Source organism: Bufo gargarizans, chromosome 5 (assembly GCF_014858855.1).
Source record: "Bufo gargarizans isolate SCDJY-AF-19 chromosome 5, ASM1485885v1, whole genome shotgun sequence".
Lineage (NCBI taxonomy): Eukaryota > Metazoa > Chordata > Amphibia > Anura > Bufonidae > Bufo > Bufo gargarizans.
Window position 1 is genome coordinate 255,812,930 of NC_058084.1, and position 13,215 is coordinate 255,826,144.

A 13,215-nucleotide genomic window follows, 5' to 3' on the forward strand; every position below is an offset into this window, starting at 1 on the left:
CCGCTAAAAACACCCAAGAATGGCTAAGAGGAAAAAATTGGACTATTCTAAAGTGGCCTTCTATGAGCCCTGACCTCAATCCTATTGAGCATCTTTGGAAGGAGCTGAAACATGCAGTCTGGAAAAGGCACCCTTCAAACCGGACACAACTGGAGCAGTTTGCTCATGAGGAGTGGGCCAAAATACCTGCTGAGAGGTGCAGATGTCTCATTGACAGTTACAGGAAGCGTTTGATTGCAGTGATTGCCTCAAAAGGTTGCGCAACAAAATATTAAGTTAGGGGTACCATCATTTTTGTCCATGCCTGTTTCATGAGTTTATTTTTTTACATAATTCTGTTGAAGCATGGTTGAAAAACAATGTCTGACTTTCATTGGTTAACATTTATAGAATTTTAATTTATTATTACTTTTGTCAGATTAAAGTTATTTCTGTGACCATTGTGACTTTTTCTTTCATTGACCAAAGGGTACCAACAATTTTGTCCACGTCTGTATATACATTTAAATGTAATCTTACTTCTTGACAATTATATAATGATTATTTTCACATGCTAGTGTAATATAATAATAGACTTTAATCTTTCAAAATTACCTGCTGACAGAATAATAATCTTGAAGCCATGTCACCATTTTGTGAGTGATTCTACTCATTGCATCACAAGTTGATGTCTTTTTTGAGGAAGCTATGCTCCAACATGTCCAGTTTAACAAACGGACACTATATCAGAATCATGCTAGTTATTTCTTTGCTGACTCATCAATATTTATTTATTTATTTATTTTTTTCAGACACATTTGATGTTTCAAATTTTTTTAAATAATGGAACTAATATAACTGAAGACAATTTTACAATGCAATATTGTATTATTGAGGTTGAAATTTGGATCACAGTATGGATAATTTGATACTTTTTTTTAATATAAAGATACTTTTTCAAAAGTATAAATTTATTTTTTGTTAAAATTTGGTTGATACTCTATATATATTTATTATACATTTTGAATGTAGATTTGTATTTTGTAATCTAAAGTTTTGTTCAATAATACATTTGAAAGGTAATAGTGTGTTCACACAAAGGTTAATTAATGTGCGTTAAACAATAATTTTCTATTATAAATTACGGTCTTTTTTTTTTCAAAGTAAAGAAAACTTTAATTTAGTGCTCTAAAGTTTTCAGAGCAGCCATTTACAATGAACCAAAATAAGTAAATTTCCTAACGGCAAATTACTACCTTAAATACTGGAGTGCGATAAACAAAATTCTCATTTTTCAACATATGTAAAACTGTTTTCATGTAAAACTGAATCTGTAAGAATGTCTCATCTGCTTAACCACGTCCGACTAGCCCCAATCTTCGTCCTCCTCCGCTGCCGCCCACGCTGCAGGTTGTGAAATGCCAGCATTGCTGTAACCGTTGTCCTCCTGGAAGTCACCTCTCTTCCTGCTATCCACTGAAGCAAATTTGCTTGGCTTTGAACTAAAGGTTGGCATGGGCACTGAACGCCATCTCTTCAAGCCAAGCAGGTACTGTCACGAACTATGGATCCGATTGCTCCGGATCCCAGAGCTGTGACCTAGTGGTCTGTGACGGAGTCTGCGCACACACAGAGACCTCACGTGACCGGGGTATATCTTAAAGGACAGGATGAGCTGGGCCTGGTATAGCCTTTATGACCTTTTATAGCCGGCATCACAGAGTAGTGGTAATAAAAGTGTCCATCTATATCATAGGTGACCCAGGCTTCAGGAAGATGAGAGTTCACAGTTTTTTTACATATGCCAGAAGCATATAAGATGGCTACCCAGAGGAATTATGTATGTATGCCGGCACAAGGTACCTCCTGGTGAGCATCGGTTAAAACTTTCACTAGTCCACGGACAATTTTTTGCTCGTCATCACCAATCTTATTAAAAAAAGAAATGGCTTTTCAAGTGTTGCCGCAGCGTCCGGTTCGGCCGATCCTGTGAACATATTCGTCAACATCGCCAGGGATGTCAAAATTTATCACAGGAAGGACGTTCTCGATATCTAATCCTCTAGCAGCAACAGACGTGGCAACAATCACAGGACACTGTCCAGAGCGGAAGTCGCCCAGAGCTTTCTCCCGCTCTCTTTGCTCTCTGTCCCCGTGAATGCTTGTGCAGGGGATTTTTTCTTGACAAAGAAATGTTGCAATTAAATCCGCCATCTTTTTGGTTTTCACAAAAACCATTGTGCGCTCATGGCCTATGAGTTGTAAAAATTCCAGCAGTTTAGCCTGCGACGAACTGCGACCGTCGCGGCCACAATACGCCACAAAACCGTAACAGATTCTAGGTCTTGGTTATACTCAGAGGGTAAATTCACAATGCACTCAGAAACAGGTTGTACCTTTCCTCAGAAATAGCGTACACTGTTCTTTCTAGAACTCCTGTCTGGCTTTCTATCCCAAGGCCCGGATGCCTAAATGGTGGCTTAAATCCTTGGTAATTGTATCTTCCTCAGGTATTAGATTCTTGCTTTATTTTCTAATGCATCTGCCCATCAGGGTTACTTATCTTTCCCTGGGATTTCCTTACTTGTCTGTTGAAGGACTGTGGGTTTCTCCCAGGAGGTTCTGTCCTGCTACTGGGGTGACTTCAGAGCATTCCTTGACTTGACAACAATTTTCTTACATCTTCCATAAAACCCATGTCCAGCATACGATCAGCTTCATACAGAACAAGGCATTTCACTTGTCTCAACCCAATCTTCTCATTGTTAATAACGTCCAGTAACCTCCCAGGTGTCGCACAAAGGATGTTGCAGCCTTGAAATATCTGGCGCAGTGAATTAGACGTTTGTGTTCCTCCATAGATTACAACTGACCGAACGACAGTTCCGTATGCAAATTTCCAAGCATCTAGGTAAATCTGATTGATCAGCTCTCTGGTAGGAGCAACAATTATGGTTTCTGGTTCCTGAAGATCTTTAAACTGACTCTGTCGGAATATTTATGCTGTCTCTGATTGACAGTTTATGCCTTCTTATAATAATACCCCTCAATTATATTTAAAATCAATTTAGTACTTGATTTCTCTCAGCCGACAAATGTTTGTTTAAACCCAAATCTGGTTTATCTTTTATCTATATAAAGATATATATTATCAGCCATACTGGTCTAGAACTGAATTCAGTTCCTTGGAGATAATACAGTGCTTTCACTAGTATATTTTCAATATTCTTGTATTGGATTAATTTTCAGGATGATGCTGCAGGTACACCCCAATCTTATTCCAAAACAGATACTATACACAAAGTATGATTAATTGAATATATATATATATATATATATATATATATATATATAGATATGTATTATATTAATTAATTATCCTATAAAATATAGGTAAGGTTATACTATACCAAAATGTCAGCTAGCAAAAATCAGTTTCAATGGTTCTAAGATGGCTGCCTCCAATGACTGAAAAGGTGGTCAGGGCTGGATCTGGTCTTTTGATGATGATCAGAGAGAGAGCTATGGAGCTATGGAGCTCTAGAGATCGATCCTTTCTGTCAGCCCATACCATCTTTTTATCCTATCTTAGAAAGGGCTTGGCCAAGTTTTATCATTAACTAGTGACCTCACTTTATAATCAATATAACCTCCCTCTAGTATTTTACCCTAACACTATATGGCACTAGTATTCCATACAAAAATCGAACCACTCACCTCTTTCTCTTATCTAATATACTAGCAATAAATGTTATCTAAGGTTTCAGACAAAACCTTGAGAAGATCTTGAATAGACAATGGCTTTTTTACTTCGTCAACCGCCTGGTTTATCCTTGTACAATGTTATATTGGCCTTTTCAATAAAATATAATAATAATGAACTGTTATAATTTTTTGATCTAGATAGTTTATTTTATTAGGACAACATTGTATATGTAAGCGATGAATACACATGCTGTACTTGGGGGTTCAATCTGTTTTTTTATACTTTTATAATCGGTCTTCCACATCCCCATCTGTTAAAAAATTTTGTCTGCTGAAATATAATAACTTGACACTCTCTAGTACTGCTTAGTTATGCCAAACTTTGTGTAGTAATTAGAATACTACTTTAACTTACCTACTGCATGCTGATCTTGGCCTGATAATTCAGAATTCTGTGTAGTCATTATACTCCATCGTTAGCATTGACTTCTTCTATTGTCCTGATCATTGAGAGTTATGTGTAGGCCGTATAATCCACTGTTAATATCTAGCTACTGTGGATTCTGCTGCTGTCTGTTCTGATCATGGCGAGTTAGCATTCAGCCTTTTGAGAATACACATTACCCGCTGCAGCATGTCCTGCTGAGTTAGGATGAGATTATACTCAACCGTTAATATCTACCAGCTGCAGATGCTGTCTGTCATGATCATACAGAGTTATGTCAAGCTAGTTGTTTGTCCTTTGTAGCTATGTGAAGTCCTTATACAACACCATCAGCTGTCCTGATAAAGTTGATTTTTCAATTTACAAATCAACCTACAATGTTAACTTTACCAACGGCTGCTGTCCAGATGAAGCTGACTTGTATGCCTCAGAATATAACGTTAGCTATAACTGCTGCTGCTGTCCTGATCAAGTTGATTTGTTATGTATATACCTCATAATAAAACACTATAAATACCTGCTGCTCCTGCTGCTGTACATTTAAAGGTGACTTGTAGCCCTCAGAATACTATAGCTCTACCTGCTGCTGCTGTCTTGATCAAGTTGATTTGTTATGTATATGCCTCATAATACAACACTACCTGCTGCTGCTGTCATGAAAAAACGTATTTATGTGTAGGCCTTATACTACACTATTAAGATGTACCTACTGCTGTTGTCTGTCCGAACCCTGCTGACTTTCAACGTGGACTAAAGGCTCCTTTACTGATAAGTCTGCAGTTAAAATTATACAAAAACATAACCTTATAGAAAAAAAAAAAGTATGGAATCAATATAACTTAAGAAAACTTTTTTAATAACAAAAAAATTAGAATAAAATTAAGGGAACTTTTGCAGTTCTTCCTGCAGGCTTGCGAGCTCCTTCATGTCCTCCCGATATTGGCATTCAAATTCCTGCAGCATTCTTTGGGATTTTTGAATGAGGGCTCTTAATTGCCTGATTTTCCCATGCCTCTTTTGCATTAGAGCAATTTTAGCAGACATTTTCTTGATTACTGTTATGAAAACACAAGAGATAAATATATCAATTAAAAATAAGTCATTTATTGAATTTTGTGTAGTATGTAGTTAAGTGCAGAGAATTTGAGTGTCATTTTTAAAGTATACCATAATAAATGTAGTTATATATTAGATTATTTAGTGACATTTTAGTAGTTTTAAATTAAATTTGTTGTGTTATATAATATTAGTTTATGTAGATTAAAGAGTTATTGTGCATGTCTGTTGTTTGATATTACTGTGTTTTTTGTTGTCCCATTATTATTGTTAATTTTATGATCTTCATCACCTGCTATATAATTGTAGGGTGCAGTGTTTCATGACTTTCAAAATTGCTCCGTACTATTTTTGTGCCAAATATAAAATATTTGCCCTGGGGACAAAATGGCTCATTAACCGTGGTCTAATAGCTGATCTACTAGTCCAGAGCAGCTAGCCAATTATATAAAATAAGGCCTTTTCAGGTATTTGTCAAACACCTGCTGTCTAGATCTCTCCTATTGGACGTATTTCAAAGACATAAGCATTGCTGCTACGTAGCTGAAGGGGGGGGGGGGGGTAAGTAGGTGTCATGTGGAGGTGACAAATGCTAAAAAAGACTGTACGACAGCACCTGTTGCCTTAGAGGTGAAGGAGGGGACACCAGTGTTTTGTTCCCCTGCAAGCGCTGATATTGGCTGTTACAACTCTACAGCCAATTAAATAAATTAACATATGTGGTGGTGTTCAGGTGAATTACATGCTAAAACTGGAACTAAATGTGGGGTGCATTTAGTCCTGTAACCACTTATTTAATTTAAAAAAATGAGTGTAAATTCATTTTTTTTTTTTGTCAATTTGAACGTTTTTTTCTAGAAGACAATCGTTGGCTCATTATGTAAAATTGCGGATTGATCTAATTGCTTAGCATATTCATTGAGGGGTGTAGTTTGCCTAATTGAATAACTTTATTTTGTTTTCAACTCTAGGGTCACATAAGGGTGTCTTCTCTTAACATGCGACATAGCTTCCAATTGCCATTAATTTAAATCCTTTAGCCTAAAGCCATATTGTGCTCCTTGCAGTCTGAAGCCTGCTGTGCGACCAAAGTTAAGGGTTTTGTGCACAACTGTTTGTAAATATACATATTGTTTGTAATACGTTTAAGATTTTTTTATGATTTAAACACTACAATGTTTTCAAATAAAATAGTTCGGAATTTATAATTTGTTCAAATTATTTTAATTTTTTTAAACATTTTAATAGATTACCGTTGGACAATTAAATCGTTAACAGACTTTATAGGATAAATTTGGATTAAATAGAGGGTGTGTGGTTTCTGAAATGGGTTTTTTTATTTGTTGCTGACACTATGTAGGCCTCAAAAAGTGACTGCATAACCAAACTGTTATTGAATTATATTTCTGTTAATAAATTATATAAACATGATATATGCATATGGAGATTGTAAATTTATACATTTATTTAATCTCTATTAATCTATATTGTAGCATCAATTGAAATTTTTATTTTGATTATATCATTTTATTTCTAATATTTTTTTTAGATTAGTTACTTCTTTAACAAAGATGCCATTACAATTTTGACTAAGTTTTACCACTGTCATGAAGTACAATGTGTAACGATAAGATAGAACTATGCCCGTGAACAGTAAACTCGTTTTAAAGTTATTAGCACAAACATAGATACCGTTTAATATTTAAGAAAAATGTTTAATTAGCGTTAAAGTAGAAATGGGCATGGGGTACTGAGGGTTAATGTTTCTAAATATGGGATGTATACATAATTACAATGATGTGTGCACATATTTACCCTCCTGGTGCGGGGTGGTAACCAACGCCTCATCCTCTTCTTCAGGAGCTGGGGTGGCGATCTCCTTCTCAGCAGGAGCTGGGCCAGATGTTTTTGGCCCTTGAGAGGGTCCGGGCTCGTCAGACACCTCCACAACAATCCCCACATCAGGTGGGTTGGTGGCACCTCGAGGACTGTGGGAGGGGCCCGCCTGCTCATCCTCCTCTGTGGAGACCTCCACTACATCCAAATCCGCCGTGGTTAGACGGCGGCGGACCATTGGCGCTGGAAGCCCTGAAATCACACAACATTTGGATTTAGGCTCAATTTAAACGTCCGTAATGTCTTTTTCATATCCACCCACACAAAAAAAAAAAAAAAAAGGACACCGGCAATGTGTGTGACGCATTTTGAAGACCGCACGTCAATGTCAATAATATAATATGACTATTCTTGGCCTCAATTGAGGACAATAATACAAGGATTATTAATAAATATCATCAGAAATACAGCAAAAAGTATTTGTTAGAAGGTGTAAATATTATATTTAATGTTCATGTTATAAGATCAGATTGTATTGCGATTGTGTGTGGGGTCTGATCAATCGGACATTGGCCAGCTGAGCTGATATGTACCTGTCTAGGGTACTTATTAAAACAATGATGAATATCTAATCAGACATCATAAAAGACGAAGTTATATTTAGTGCAAAAATATATTCGTTCTTTTTTTTTTTTTAAGAACTGAAATGTGGACCCAGAAGTGCGGGTCCGCTTTTCTGGAGATGGGACGCACATCGTGCGGCCCCCTTAGAGATGAATGGGTCCTCAAGTTAGTTCATAAAAAAAAAATTATGAAATTGAGCACTTGTGAATCGGGTCTTGGCTGTCACACACGGCATCTGCTTGTGTGAAACGGCCCTAATACAGATTGATGATTGCTGTTTATCTAGATATACACACACACACACATATATTTATTATTATGTGTGTGTGTGTGTGTGTGTGTGTGTGTGTGTGTGTGCAAAGTACAAAATCAGCCGGTTACATCATACATCACTACCGCGCTGTGTGGATATATATATAATATATATATATATATATATATATATATATATATACGCTCACAGCGAGATAGAGATATATGAGGTAAAGGGATGATTTGCTATGTTTCACAACAGGTAAAAATAAGTAATAATTTGTAACGGGTGATAAAAAAAAAAAAGTACCTGGGCAGACTCTCTCACTGAGCTCTTTGACCCAGTCCGGGTGCCTCCTTTTCAGGTCTGACCATTTTTTAACAATTTGCATTTCGTCGTGGGTCCGCCCAATTTTTTTTTGTAAGGCTTTGACGACCCCCACGACAATCGCCCTCTTCTCGGCCTGCTTCCGGGTCCGGTCATAACCCTTCTTCAACATGCGCTGCAGGATAAAGATGCAAACATGTATTACAAAATTTAGGAAATACAAGGATTATTAATAAATATCATCCAAAACACAGCAAAAAGTATTTGTTAGAAGGTGGAAATATTATATTTAATGTTCACATTATAAGATCGGATTGTATTGCGATTGTATGTGGGGTCTGAGCAATCGGATATTGGCCAGCTGAGCTGATATGTACCTGTCTAGTTGGGTGACGGTACGATATGGGGTGCACCCTGGGTAACGCTAAATGAACCAGCAAATAATGGCAGGAAGAAATTTTTAATTTTTCTCCAGACCAATAAGACATGGGGCCAGATTTATCATTAGCTCAAGTCAGAATAATGGAGTGAAAAAGTCGCAAGAAAATGAGCAAACGCTAAAACTGCGCACAAATTTGCGACTTTCTCCTGCTCTGCACTATGCTCGCCAGTTTTATGAAAGTGGACGTGTTTTCTTATGTAGATGAATCTCTAGACACATTTACTATTGGGACTATTTAAAAAGTTGCAAAAAAAAAAAAAAGTGCTAGTTCACTCCAGTGAGGACCATGCTTATCTTAGGAGAGTTTTTAATAGAACATGCGACTTTTTCGTAAGGACGTGCGACTTTTGTAAAGCTGCTTACAGACGGATAAACTGCTACCGTAAAAAGGGATGATCATAAATCTGAATTGGCTAAAACTGACTTTAGACATTTGTGAAAGTGGAGTGAGCTGTCGGAGTAATGATAAATCTGGCCCTATGTGTTTGTGTGTGGTATGCAGTGTGTGGTATACAGTGTGTGGCAGGAAAATGTATATGCAATGTGCATGATATTTCTTTGCTGTCCATACATACATACATACATACTTCTTACAAAGTGCTGTGATGTCAAAACAATACTTATTACAATAATGATGATTATTTAATCAGACATGATTAAAAATAAAGTTATATTTAGTGCGCATATATATGCGCATAACTGTGCATGCGCGAATATGTAAACATACTATTGCTTAATAATTACTATACTATACAGATATGGTGCGAACATGCATTCAAAATGTTATGACATGAAGTGTTGTACTTACGGTTAGCAGGAGTTCATCCTCTTCGTCATGGAATCTTGTGCCCACCATTTTCTCTTGTCAGGAGTTGAAGATTCACTCTTAAAATGGAGTTGACGTACTCGCGATTAACCACGCCTATGATGTGCGCGCACGTGCACACGCACAATCTCAACACACTGACTTAGGTGGTGTATGTAGCGAATAAACGAATAGAGAGAATAAGCGAATATATCGAATAGGCAAATTATCTAACAGGCAGCAGTTGGGCGAATATTTGAAAAATGCTATTGATTGACCCTGACGTACTCGCGATAAACCACGCCTATAATGCGCGCGCACGTGCGCGCGAACGATCTCATCACACTTCATATTTTAGGTGGTTATGTAGCGAATAAACGAATATAGCGAATAGGCGAATTATCTAACAGCCAGCTAATAGGCCAGCTATTAACCCTAGTTAGTTAAAATATACCATTGGAACTGAGTTTTCACTAACGTACGGAAAACTTAGATCCGATGGTATATTTTGACAACGCAGTGAAGTGAAGCTTGTCGGGTTAGGCTAGAGGTCTACACGACGACATTTGTTGCGTGACAAAAAGTTGCGCGACAGATAGGGCGCAACATTTGTCGCGCGACATTTTGTTGCACTAATGTCGCGCGACAATTTTTCTAATGGCAGTCTATGGTGTCGCACTGCAACATGCGACATGCTGCGACTACGACGCGACAGTCGCAGAAAAATCCATCTCGAATGGATTTTCTGCGACTGTCACGTCGCAGTCGCAGCATGTCGCATGTTGCAGTGCGACACCATAGACTGCCATTATAAAAATTGTCGCGCGACATTAGTGCAACAAAATGTCGCGCGACAAATGTCGTCGTGTAGACCTAGCCTTAGAGTGTTAAATGTATCGCATAATATGTATTATGCGATGCGAAAATTTGAATTATCGCATATGCGAAATAATAACGAATTTGAATATTCGCGAATATTTTACGAATATTCTTTCGAATATTCGCAAAATTTTGCGAATTCGAATATGGGACATGCCGCTCAACACTACTCAATATAAGGAGAATAGCAGAAACTCCTAATGCTGGTCATACATGTAATGATTGCGGAGACCCTCAAATGCCAGGGCAGTACAAACACCCCACAAATGACCCCATTTTGGAAAGAAGACACCCCAAGGTATTCGCTGAGGGGCATATTGAGTCCATGAAAGATTGAAATTTTTGTCCCACGTTAGCGGAAAGGGAGACTTTGTGAGAAAAAAAAAAAATATCAATTTCCGCTAACTTGTGCAAAAAAAAAAAAGGGAATTAGACTTACCGGTAATTCAGTTTCCATGAAATCACCATGACGGCCACAAGGAGATTGACCCAGGACCACTGTGGGGGCAGGAAACAGAGAAGAGGTTAAATTGCCCCCTCCCCCCCACCACACCTCAGTGTTCTAAAGATATCAAGTGCCAGAAGTGTATTAGTATTTCCCAGGTTTTCTTCATGCCAGAAAAATAACGGTGAAAAACTTCAAACAAATAGAAAGGGAGGGAATATATGGGCCGTCATGGTGATTTCATGGAAACTGAATTACCGGTATGTCTAATTCCGGTTTTCCCATATCATCATCATGACGGCCACAAGAAGAGTTATAAAATTACTTCTTATGGGGGGGGGGGGGGCAACTGCCTGAAGAACCTTCCGACCAAATGAGAGGCCAGAGGTTCTAGATAAATCTAAGTAATGTTTCACAAATGTGTGAATACTAGACCAGGAGGCAGCCTTGCATATATCATCCAGGGAAGCCCCTGCTCTTTCAGCAAAAGTAGTGGAGACAGCTCTGGTAGAATGTGCCCGAATATTGGAAGGAGGATCCCAATTTTGATTCCTATAGCATAGGGTAATGGTGTCCTTTATCCATCTTGCAATGAAGGATTTTGAGACCCTGGATCCCTTATTTTTTCCAGCAAACTGGACAAGCAGGCTGTCAGACTTCCTGAAATCTTTAGTGGCTTCTAAGTATCTAAGGACTGTATGCCTAACATCAAGGGAATTAAATTTCTCCTCCTCCTGATCCTCAGGATTGTTGAAAAAAGATGGAAGAAAGATCTCTTGGCCTCTGTTGCGGCCTGAGGCTACCTTTGGCAGGAAACCTGGGTCTAATTTTAGCACAATCTTATCATCAGTGATGGAAAGGTATGGTTCACGAATAGAGAGAGGCTGAATCTCTCCTAATCTTTTAGCAGAGGTAATTGCTATAAGGAAAGCGGTCTTGAATGAAAGTAATTTAATTGAACAGTTCTCCAATGGCTAAAACGGGGAACACATAAGGTTATTGAGTACTTGAATAGTACCCTCAACCTCTTTGAGACGCGGAAACTGGGATCACTGCTCCCTTCTTCACCAGGTCCTGGACTCCCTGGAAAATATTCAGGTTGGAGGATCTGGCAGGCATCCTTGTTACGACAAATCTTGGAGGGGGGAGGGAGGTGAACTCGATCTTGTATCTTTGCCGAATGATATCCCAGGCCCAAGGATTTTTTGATGTTAGCGCCCATGGACCTAGGAAATCCTTCAGTCTCCCCCCTACAATGGCGTCATTGTTTGTCTTCAAATTTAGATTGGGGCTTAAGAAGGAAACCTCTTCCTTTACCCCCCTCTTGGGATAAGCCCAGCGGCCTGACTTGCCTGACAGCCTTATTTTGTCCACCGTATGACCGAAAGGACTGGTTCCTTCTATAAGATCTTTCTTCAGGGAATCCTTTTTTCCTATCAGCCGCTTTCTCAAGTATCTTGTCTAGAACCGGCCCGAATACATTCTCTCCTGAAAAGGGAATAGATACTAACTTCTGTTTAGAAAGCCTATCACCCGACCATGACTTCATCCATAAAGCCCGACGAGCCGCACTGGAAAGTCCAGCCTCTTTAGCACAGAATCTAATAGAGTCAGCCGAGGCATCTTCAAGGAATCCTGTAGCTGACTTAAGTAGTGGGATGGACTGCAGGATTTCTTCCCTAGAAGTCTTACTACTTAGGTGATTTTCAAGCTCTCCTAGCCATAAGTACATAGACCTGTAAAGTAATTTACACTGATGAGGACAGTATACTACTACAGAGGGATCTGGATAGACTGGAGGCTTGGGCAGATAAGTGGCAGATGGGGTTTAACACTGATAAATGTAAAGTTATGCACATGGGAAGGAAAAATGCAAGTCAACCGTACATACTAAATGGTAAAACACTCGGTAACACTGACATGGAAAAGGATCTAGGAATTTTAATAAACAGCAAACTAAGCTGCAAAAACCAGTGTCAGGCAGCTGCTGCCAAGGCCAACAAGATAATGGGTTGCATCAGAAGGGGCATAGATTCCCGTGATAAGAACATAGTCCTACCACTTTACAAATCGCTAGTCAGACCACACATGGAGTACTGTGTACAGTTCTGGGCTCCTGTAAACAAGGCAGACATAGCAGAGCTGGAGAAGGTCCAGAGGAGGGCAACTAAAGTAATAACTGGAATGGGGCAACTACAGTACCCTGAAAGATTATCAAAATTATAAATAATTCTAGAGTTATTCACTTTAGAAAAAAGACGACTGAGGGGAGATCTAATTAATATGTATAAATATATCAAGGGTCAGTACAGAGATCTATCCCATCAGCTATTTATCCCCAGGACTGTGACTGTGACGAGGGGACATCCTCTGCGCCTGGAGGAAAGAAGGTTTGTACACAAACATAGAAAAGGATTCT

At 38.6% G+C, this 13,215-nt stretch overlaps 1 pseudogene; it reads right to left on the bottom strand.

Moving 5' to 3' along the window:
• Nucleotides 1–1,345: 1,345 nt before the first annotated feature.
• On the bottom strand, nt 1,346–8,289 carry LOC122939407 (annotated as a pseudogene).
• Nucleotides 8,290–13,215: the final 4,926 nt, after the last annotated feature.